Raw genomic sequence first — 10,407 nt, forward strand, 5'->3', positions numbered from 1 at the left:
TGCATGTGGTATTCAAGGTGTGGGCATACCATGGATTTATATAGCAACATTATGATATTTTCTGTCTTATTGTCTATCCCTTTCCTAATGGTTCCTAACATTCTGTTAACTTTTTAGCCTGTCGTGAAACATTAAGCAGATGTTTTCAGAGAACTATCCGCAATGACTCAAAGATCTTTCTTGAGTGGTAACAGTTAGTTGAGTCCCTATCACCATATATGTATAGTTGAGATTATTTTTTCCAATGTACATTACTTTGCATTGATCAAACATTGAATTTCAGCTGCCATTTTGTCACCCAATTTTGTGAGATCCCCTTGTAACTCTTCGCAGTCAGCTTTGGTCCTAACTGTCTTCAGTAATTTTATACTGTCTGCAAATTTTGCTATCTCAGTGTTCACATAATTTATGAATATGTTAAACAGCACAGGTCCTAGTACAGGTCCTTGAGGGACTCTGCTATTTATTCCTCCTCATTGTCAAAACTGACTGTTGGTTAAAAAATAGGAAACTAATTACTGATCCATGTGAGGACCTTCTTTCTTGTCCCCTGGCTGCGTACTTTAGTTAAGAGTCTCTGGTGAGGGACTGTGTCCAAGGCTTTCTGAAAGTCCAAGTACAGCATATCCACTGGATCACCCTTGTCCACATGCCTGTTGACAGCCTCAAAGAAGTCTAATAGATTGGTGAAGCATGATTTCCCTTTACAAAAGCCATGTGGACTCTATTACAACATATTGTGTTCAGTTATGTCTTTGATAATTCTGTACTTTACTATGGCTTCAGCCAATTTGCCTGAATTTAGGCTTACCACCCTGTATTTGCCGGGATCACCTCTGGAGAATTTAAAAAAAATTGACATCACATTAGCTATCCTCCAGTCATATGGTACAGAGTCAGATTTAAGCGATAGGTTACATACCATACATAGTAGTTCTTCAATTTCATATTTGTGTTTCTTCAGAAATGGGTAAATACCATCTAGTCCTGGTGATTTACTGTTTAATTTATCAATTTGTTCCAAAACCTCTTCTATTGACACCTCAATCTGGGACAGTTCCTCAGATTTGTCATCTATAAAGAATGGCTCAGGTTTGGGAATCTCCCTCACATCCTCCGCAGTGAAGACCAATGCAAAGAATGAATTTAGCTTCTCTGCAACAATCTAGTTTTCCTTGAGTGTTCCTTTAGCACCTAGATTGTCCAGTGGCCCCACTGATTGTTTGGCAGGCTTCCTGCTTCTGATGTACTTTAAAAAATTTGCTGTTAGTTTTTGTCTTTTGCTAGTTGCTTTTAAAATTCTTTTTTGGCCTGCCTAATTATACCTTTACCCATGACTTGCCAGACTGTATGCTCCTTTCTATTTTCCTCGGTAGGATTTGACTTCCGATTTTTAAAGGATGCCTTTTTGCCTCTAACCACCTCTTTTACACTTTTTTTTTTTTTTTTTGATTTGGGGTATTGCAGCAGGGCAGTCACGCCACTCCGTCCCTGAAAGGGTTAAAAGCCTGAGAGCCAATAAGAATAGGCTGATTGGGAAGGCAGCCACAGCTGGGGCCATGCCCAATTAGGAGACAGCTGGCCCTAAAAGGGCTGTGATCCAGGAGCTGGGTCAGTCTCTCTCTAGCTCTTGGGAGAGAAGGACCTGGCTGCCTGGGAGCTCAGGGTACAGAGAACAGGGCTGGGGAGCTCTAGCTTGGTAAATCCCCAGGCTGCCGGCCTTGCTAAAGGCCAAAACTGGGTTGCAAAGGTGCAGCCCGGGGTTAGGCAAAGGCAGCAGGTCCAACTCTTCTCCCCCCTCCCCCTGCAAATGCTGAGTGGTTTACAGACTGCGCTCTGCCCCAGTGAGCAGGGGCTGGATGATGACTGGCAGTAGCCACTGAGGCAAGATGGGTTTAGAGGGTGGGGGTTTCCCTGGGAGGGGAGATCCAGAGCAGGGATACTGCAGGGGCAGAACCCTGAGATAAAGGGCACCAGGGTCTGGGCGGGACATGGGGCCTGAGGCAGGTGAGCCACTAGCCAGCATAGGGTGCTCTGGGCTGAAATTGAGCTAATTCCCAGGATAACCAGCAGAAGGTGCCACACGGGTGAGTCTCACTTTGCTATGGCTATACATTTAGTGTGAGCCTCTATTATACTATTAGTTTCCATGCAACTTGCAGGCATTTCACTCTTGTGACTGTTCCTTTTAATTTCTCTTTAGCTTCCTCATTTTTGTATAGTTCCCCTTTTTGAAGTGAAATGCTATTTTGGTGGGTTTCTTTGGTATATGCCCCCCAACAAGGATGTTAAATTTAATAACCTCATGGTTGCTAAAACTGAGTGGTTCAGATATATTCACCTCTTGGACCAGATCCTGTGTTCCACCTAGGACTAAATAAAGAATTGCCTCGGTCCTTGTGGGTTTCAGGACACGCTGCTCCAAGAAACAGTCATTTATGTTGTCTAGAAATCTTGTCTCTTCAGAATGGGATGGAGAGATGTTACCAGTCAGTATGGGGAGAGTTGAAATCCCCCAGTGTTGTTGGGTTTTCTGATTTTTGTAGACTCTCTATTCTCTCTGAGCATTTCAGAATCACCATCATGATCCTGGTCAGGAGGTTAGTAAGTTCCTACTGTTGTTCTACTCTTATTATTCAAGCACAGAGTCTCTATCTGGAGAGGTACAGTTTGGTTCATTTAAGATTTTTACTATATTTGACTTGATACCTTCCCTCACGTATATTGCCAATCCCCCACCAGTACGACTGTCATTCCTATATATTTTGTACCCTGATATTGCTGTGTCCCATTGATGGGACACTAGATGGGGAGGGCTCTGAGTTGCTACAGAGAATTCTTTCCCAGGTGTCTGTCTGGTACCCACATGCTCAGGGTAACCGATCGCCGTGTTTAGGGTTGGGAAGGAATTTCCCCCAGATCAGATTGGCAGAGACCCTGGGTTTTTTTCACCTTCCTCTGCAGCATGGATCACTTGCAGGCTTAAACTAGAGTAAATGGTGGATTCTCTGTAATTTGAAGTCTTTAAATCATGATTTAAGGATTTCAGTAACTCAGCCAGAGGTTAGGGGTCTATTACAGGAGTGAGTGGGTGAGGTGCCATGGCCTGCGATGTGCAGAAGGTCAGACTTGATGATCCCTTCTGGCCTTAAAGCCTATGAGTCTATGATTATCATCATTCCACCAAGTTTCTGTGATGCCTATTTCAATATCCTCCTTTAATACCAGGCACCCAAGTTCACCCATCTTAGTATTCGACTTCTCGCATTTGTATGCAGCACTTATAAAATGTGACAATATTTAGTTGTCTGCCTTCATGTGACATCATTGAATGGAACACTTTCATCTGACTGTTTCTCTTCTGCTCCCACCTGTACTTTATCAACTTCTATCCTCTCCTCTTTACTAGACTATAGAGTCTCCCCTTTAATAAATCCTCACCTAAGGGATGTGTCTCTCTGAAATGAGAGAGAGTATTGGTTAAAAGATCATTATACATACAGACACGAATAAAGTTCTGAGGTCAGTTTCATGGTAGAGATGGTGAGCTTTAGAGTTGCAAAGAGTTCTTTCAGAATTAGTTCCAGGGGTCATAGTCCAACGTCCAATATCAAGGTGACCTAGTGTGGAGCTGAGGACCACCGTCTTGTGATTCAAACTTCCCCCGACGAAGTTTAAGCAGATCTGAGATAACAGGATCAGGGTTCCTTATATAGTTCTCTTGCAGGCTCTTGACAGCATGCAATCCTTGGGTGAACAATAGGCCATCATTGTGGCTTTGAAGTAAGACCTTCTATTTCCTAAGCACCACCAGTAGTAACCTACATGGATTAGCATTGCCCATCTCCCACCATTTACAGGTAGCTTACTACAAACTTCAAAGAGAAATAAAGTCAATGATATTACTACATTTACAGTTCATCTAAAAGCTAAGATATCCTTTTGATCTCTGAGCTAACAGAATACAGCAATAGACAGGAACTGTTTGGTTACAGTGTCAACCTCCAATATATATGTAAACACATACAAACATAATCATTATTTACTAATATGTCTCTGAAGGTTGAATCTGGGTCAATTAGCCTGCTGGTTGTGTATCCCTTTTTGGCCCTGTGTCACACCTAGCAGCCTAAATTTGGTCTCCAGGATCTCTCCCATCTAGGTCATTGGTACCTACATGTACCACAACCACTGGCGCTCTATACAGCACCAGTAAACTAAAAGGCAATGTTCAAGACACACCAGCCAGATCTAACAACAGGTACTGAGCTGCAAATGCAATATCACCACAAGCCCACCAAGCAATTATAGAAGAACCCTGTGACAGAGTATGCAGCCTCCCACACCACTTGGCGGGGCTGGAGGCAAACAGGAAATACTCCAGCTGAGCCCCTGTGACATTGCCCAGGGTACAATCTGGATTGATGTACAGCTGTGTCCCCTCAACTTTTCAGCCTGGGGTGCCTTTTACAATGCTTCGCTGTGAGAGCAATCACTCCTGCTCTGCCCACATTCAGCCCCCGGCATGTAAATCATGCCCAGCTATACTGTTTGGGTGCTATAGCTAGCCAGACATGAATTACCTTATAGGGTAACACCAGCAAACTCCCAGTCCCAAACTTGCCCCCAGCCCCAGAAATGTGCCTCTTGTACTGCCCAGCACCCTCCTGGACAACACAAGCTCATATAAAGTCTGTCATTTATTAATGCAAAATGATATGCACAAATCCTGTTATCCCAAATGGAGTTTCCCAAACATTTCACTCCGAACACACTTGTTTAAATCAAGTTTATTAACGACAAAAAGATTTTAAGTGACTACAAGTAACGAGGCATAAAAGTCAGAATTGGCGACAAAGAAATAAAAGGTAAAAATGCAACTAACTTATCAAGTTAAATTAATTCAAAGTAGGGCTGTCAAATGATTTAAAAATTGCAATTAATCATAAGATTAAAAAAGTTGTGATTAATCACACCTAACAATAATAGACTACAAATTTAAATTTATTATACATATTTTGGATATTTTTCTACATTTTCAAATATATTTATTTCAATTACAACACAATAGAAAGTGTACAGTGCTCACTTATTTTTATTACCAATATTTGCACTTGAAAAATAAATAAAAGAAATGGTATTTTTCAATTTTAAAAAATAGTTACTATTCAGTTTTAATCTAGTTTTGCGTTAATCGCATGCATTAACTGCAATTAATTGACAGCCCTAATTCAAAGCAAAGGTTTCTCTCACCACATGCTTTAGCAGTCTTACTGGCTGGATGCCTTTCAGCCAGCACTCCTCTCCCAGTCCAATACTCCTTTCTTTGTCCTTCAGTGTTGTGATGCAACGGGCAGAGAGACAGGGAGGAATATTTTGGGGGGTCTGTTTACCTTTCTTAGTTTTCTTTTCCCTTTGAAGATCATCTCCCTTTGAGCAGGGAGTTTCTCATTTTTTCCCTTTGAATATCCCTGCTTTGAGCAGGGGATTGGACTAAATGACCTCCTGAGGTCTCTTCCAATCCTAATATTCTATGATCTCTGACTGGGGTTCAGGAGACAGGAGGTCTGTGGGGACGGGAATCTCCAGCTTTTTCTTTGCCAAGATGTAAATTTTTGCTCACACCCTTTTTCCTGCCAAAGAATGACTGCATTACCAGGTGATAGTCCATTTGATTTTGTTGACACCTAGCTGAGACATCATTTTGCCTTTTGTATGTGTTTTTCTAAAACTCCACCATGCCTCAGTAATGTTGTTCAATAGAAGCTTATAACTTTACATACAATGTTGCCACACATTTTAACAGGACAATAATGATCAGCAAATTGAGTTCTCAGATAATACCCCACAAAACATACTTTGTACAAAACTTATCACAGTCTTGTGAAAGGGGTGAAAATAGGGACACACAGTCGCAGTCCCATTAGAGCTAGAACAAGACTTGGTCTCTCAGACAAACAGTGTACCATTCAGGGCCCAGATGCTACATCTGTTGTTTGAGTGGTCAATGTATGTTCCCTCTATGCCCAGCCCTGATACAGCTCTCAGTTCAAGGGCTGGCTTGGTAGCTAAACCACAGCCTCCTGCTTGTAGCTCTGATGGTTCCCAGCTTGCTCCCTGGCATGCTGGCCACGTTGGTGGTCATCACACCAAGCCTCCCTTCTCCCGTTCAGGCTGCATTGCTGGGAGTGGTGATGCAAATTTTTGTATCCAGGAAAACAGTTGGGATGCAGCTAAAGGCAATGAGAGAAAGGTAGAATTAGAATAATAGAATCATAGAAGGTTCAGGTTGGAAGAGACCGCAGGAGGTCATCTAGTCCAACCCCCTGCTCAAAGCAGGACCAACGCCAACTAAATCATCCCAGCCAGGGATTTCTATATTTCTCTCCATGTAAGTCCCCCTTATGCTACTTGAGCAGTGTAAAGAAATCTTAGTGTAAATGAGAATTAGGGCCATAATCACTAGATTATTATAATAACGCAGAACTACTATATATTTTCTTAACATGGTGCCTATCACCCCAGCATCTATATACTCGTATACAAAGCTAACCATAAACAAAATACCCAAAGCCATCCCCAGTGGGTAGCACTTAAAACCCATGATTGCTGCCTTCAGAAATGTCAGCAATCCTATTGCCAGGACAAGAGATTAAACTAGAGTACAACAAATAAGAAATAAAAAGCAAACAAAAGCCAAAGCAAATAGATATGCAGCGCATCCTGCCCTTAAAGGTCATGCAGCTTGGACTCTGGCAGCTGGCCAGGGGGAGTGAATTTCAAAGCTGGAAGCCCTGTATTGAGGATGTCCTGCTGCTAGACTTGTAGCAGCCAGTCTAAGCCAGAGGATCTGTTAGCTGCAGTAACGGATAGGGTTCAGATAACCACTCCCTAGACTATTCATCCAGGAGGTGATAGGAACCTAGTGCTGCACAACTAAGAGCACTAGGGTTAGGAGACAGACAGCTGTGTTCTGCACAACCTGGGCCTGGAGTAGATTATATTAGTCTGTGGGTGACAAAGATGTGAGCTGTCACTGGAAGATCCACATGAGAGAGGCACAGCCTGAGACTCCAGGTGCTGCAATGGACTCTGGAGGTCCCTGAAATTGTAAACTGTTCTAGAGAAGGACATGCACCCTTGAGAAGCAGTGCAAATATTGCCTCTGCCCATTCCTCTTACTGATATCCCCTGCCAAAAGCCATCACTTCTGTAAACCACAGGCAAATTGCTTTGCTGCAGATTTGTCTGGTGCTCAGGCAGCAGGAAAGCCAGGAAGCTGCAGAATGTAAGTGGAATGAAAAGGAGATGTAGAGGAGAGTACCATCGATGTTTGTCTACTCATCTGTCTAGTTAGCCACTTGCATCATTCCCATGGCATCTCAGCACCTCTTGGCACCAGGTGGATGAAACTGAAGCCATAATTATCATCCATAGTCACTGGACTTGTTGAACAGGAGGAATGGCCAAATGAACCCTGCTGAACCCACATATATCAGGGCCCTTGGGGGATATGAAATGTCAGGACCCACAGCCAGAACAGCTATATCACAGACCAAGACTGCTGCTGGTTGATAACATCATGATGGAACTCTTCTGCCTTATCTGTAGGATCCAGTTATAGGTGGAGTGGCCCCATCACCACCTTCTCCAAAATGTTTGAGGTGGGAGGGTAATCAGCAAGGGTATTCATGCCCAAAGATGGTTTCCTGAGCCAGGAGCTAGCCACAGCTGACTTAATTGTGGTTGGCAGCTTGCCCTCCCCACAGAAACACAATCTCTTGTTGTTATCTCCTATAAATACAGCTTTGCCCAGGCCTTTACCACACATTATTGACCAGCTTTCTCCTTTGCCTGACTCAGTAGTTATCAAAGGTGATCTGCAATAAAAGTAAAACTATGGGATTCCCACCAGCAGCATGTTCAGAACACTCCCATCCCCCCAGGCTTCTGTTGAGAGGCCACTGAATGTGAATAATTAGTCATACTCCAGCTGCTTTTTGACATTCTGATTTGGTAGCATTTTACTTGGCTTTAGGCTGGTGCAAATGGCTGAACAAGGGGTAGAGCCTAGGAGAATCTGCCCCCAAACTAAATATATCTACATGGGTCTCCAGACAGTACTAGCTAAATGCCCACAGTGCTGTCCCCACATGATCTGGGCTCAGTGTAGAGGTGGGATAGGGAGAGCTTTCCAGGGCATTACAGCAATTCATTTGTCATCAGATGCTGCAAAAGTGTATTGAGATGCACAGAACAGGTGCATTGACACCCACGCCTTGTGTCGTCTTTTCACACTGCACAGGGGCAAAGAGTGATTCAGTAGCGTTTTACGCAACTACACAATGTGCAGGGCGATGGAGAGTCTAGCCCACAAAGGCTGTGTTTCTCCTTGACCCTGAAAGGAGATCACATTAAAGCAGGAGCACAGTCCTGCGGAGGTCTGGATAGAATAGGGAGCAGGGCTTCAGGCATATTTGGGGCTTTTTTTATTAAATTAATTAAATAAATAAATTTAAGAAATTAGTGGCGTTATCCTATCTCCTAGAACTGGAAGGGACCTTGAAAAGTCATCAAGTCCAGGCCTCTGCCTTTACTAGCAGGACCAAATACTGATTTTGCCCCAGATCCCTAAGTGGCCCCCTCAATGATTGAACTCATAACCCTGGATTTAAGAAGGCAATGCTCAAACCACTGAGCTATCCCTCCCACTCCTTGATATGAAGGGCTGGGGCAATTAAGAGAATCCCTTCCTGGCCAGAGACAAAATAAAAAGCTTCCAGGCAGACGCCTATCTCTGCAAAATCTGAATGAGGCCCTGCCATGCTTTGCTCCCATGATCAGACTGTACCAGGCATAGTTCTCCTGCTGCCTATTTACTACAATATATTAAGCTCCACTTTGGCAAAGCATTTATCATCTTCCATCCCTCCCTATGCAGGAAAGCGCTTCAGTCCTTTCAGACTGGGACTTCAACATGTGCTTCAGTGCTTTGCTGGCTTTGGAGAATAGCCCCCAGAGTGCCTCAAAATACTAATTGTTTCATTAGTTATTTCAAGATTGGAGATTCCATTGAGTCTGTTAAACATAATAAAGCCCTTCTTCTAAAGGAGGAATCATTCCTTCTCAAACGTGGAGGGCATTAGTAGCTAATGAACTTGAAGAATCTGGACAATTATTTTTGAAAAGTCACTGAGAGCCAGGGAGGTACCAGAAAAGCCAGTGCATTATTGATGTCACGCTGTCTGGAGTGGCTCACGACTGTGAGTGCCGACCTCAGGGCAGACTGTCAGTAAGCAGGGCACACACCCCAAGCTGGTGGTGTGTTCTACAACTAGATTTCATCAAGCCAGTAACAGATGTGAACTCCTGGGTCACTGTAACAGTCTCACCATGGAGTCACACACAGTTTCCGTAGACTCTCCAGCCTATCTTGCCACCCAGACAAATTGGACTTTGTGACAAAAGGTCATTTAAACCAAAAATCACACCACATCAGGGTGCTCCTAGTCCCAAGAGACCAGTCACTTCCCCCAGATCAATTGGTATCCTGGATCCTACACCAAAGATAACGCTGGCAGCCAATTCTGTAGTAAACAACTAAAAGTTTATTAGCTAAGAAAAGGAAATGCAAGTTATTGGGAGGTTAAATCAGGTAAAATATATGGACAAGTTAGTCACTGTTGTAATTCCAAATGGTGGCAGTGATGTAATAAACTGCCAGTTTCCCAATAGTCTTTTCAAGGTACCCAGATTGTCTCTGTGGCTCCCTGCTTTGCATCTGGTACCCTTCCCAATAAGAGTCCAAACAGTCCACAAATGCAGGATCCGTCCTTGAATCCATATTTACAGCTTCTTGTCCCAGAAAACAAGCTGACAGTATCACTCGCATGTGGGCTTCGCCTTTGATGATGGTGAGTGAGGAATGCACTTAGAGTCTGTGACCTCCAATCATTACACACACTTGCTTTGAATTTGCCACTTGCATTGAAATTGGCACATTTCTGTTAAAGTTGTTCATTTGCATTCCACAAAGCTTCTTTCATGTTTGATGGGTTATTTAGTTACAGGGGTATGCACAATGTAAATGTTTGTTACCAGCACTTAATTTGTAATGCAAGATGTGCCAGGGCTCAAGCCATTTTTTTACATTCATAACTGATGTGGCAAACCCAGAGGTGCGGGGGCTACAAACTTACAAGCCTAGAGGTGCTGGGGCTCAGCCCTGGCAAGCCCTGGCACAAATGAAGTGCTGTTTGTGACTACATTATAAGAGGCTACAGATAAGTGAAAACAATGCAAGTAACTTCCCACTAGTTTTCATGAAGTTCAAACACCAAATACACTCTCATGCATCTAACAACCTCTTTGATCTATGCTGATACACAAGAGAATTGGCCTGGGGCT

The sequence above is a fragment of the Chrysemys picta genome, chromosome 9 (assembly GCF_011386835.1).
Source record: "Chrysemys picta bellii isolate R12L10 chromosome 9, ASM1138683v2, whole genome shotgun sequence".
NCBI lineage: Eukaryota > Metazoa > Chordata > Testudines > Emydidae > Chrysemys > Chrysemys picta.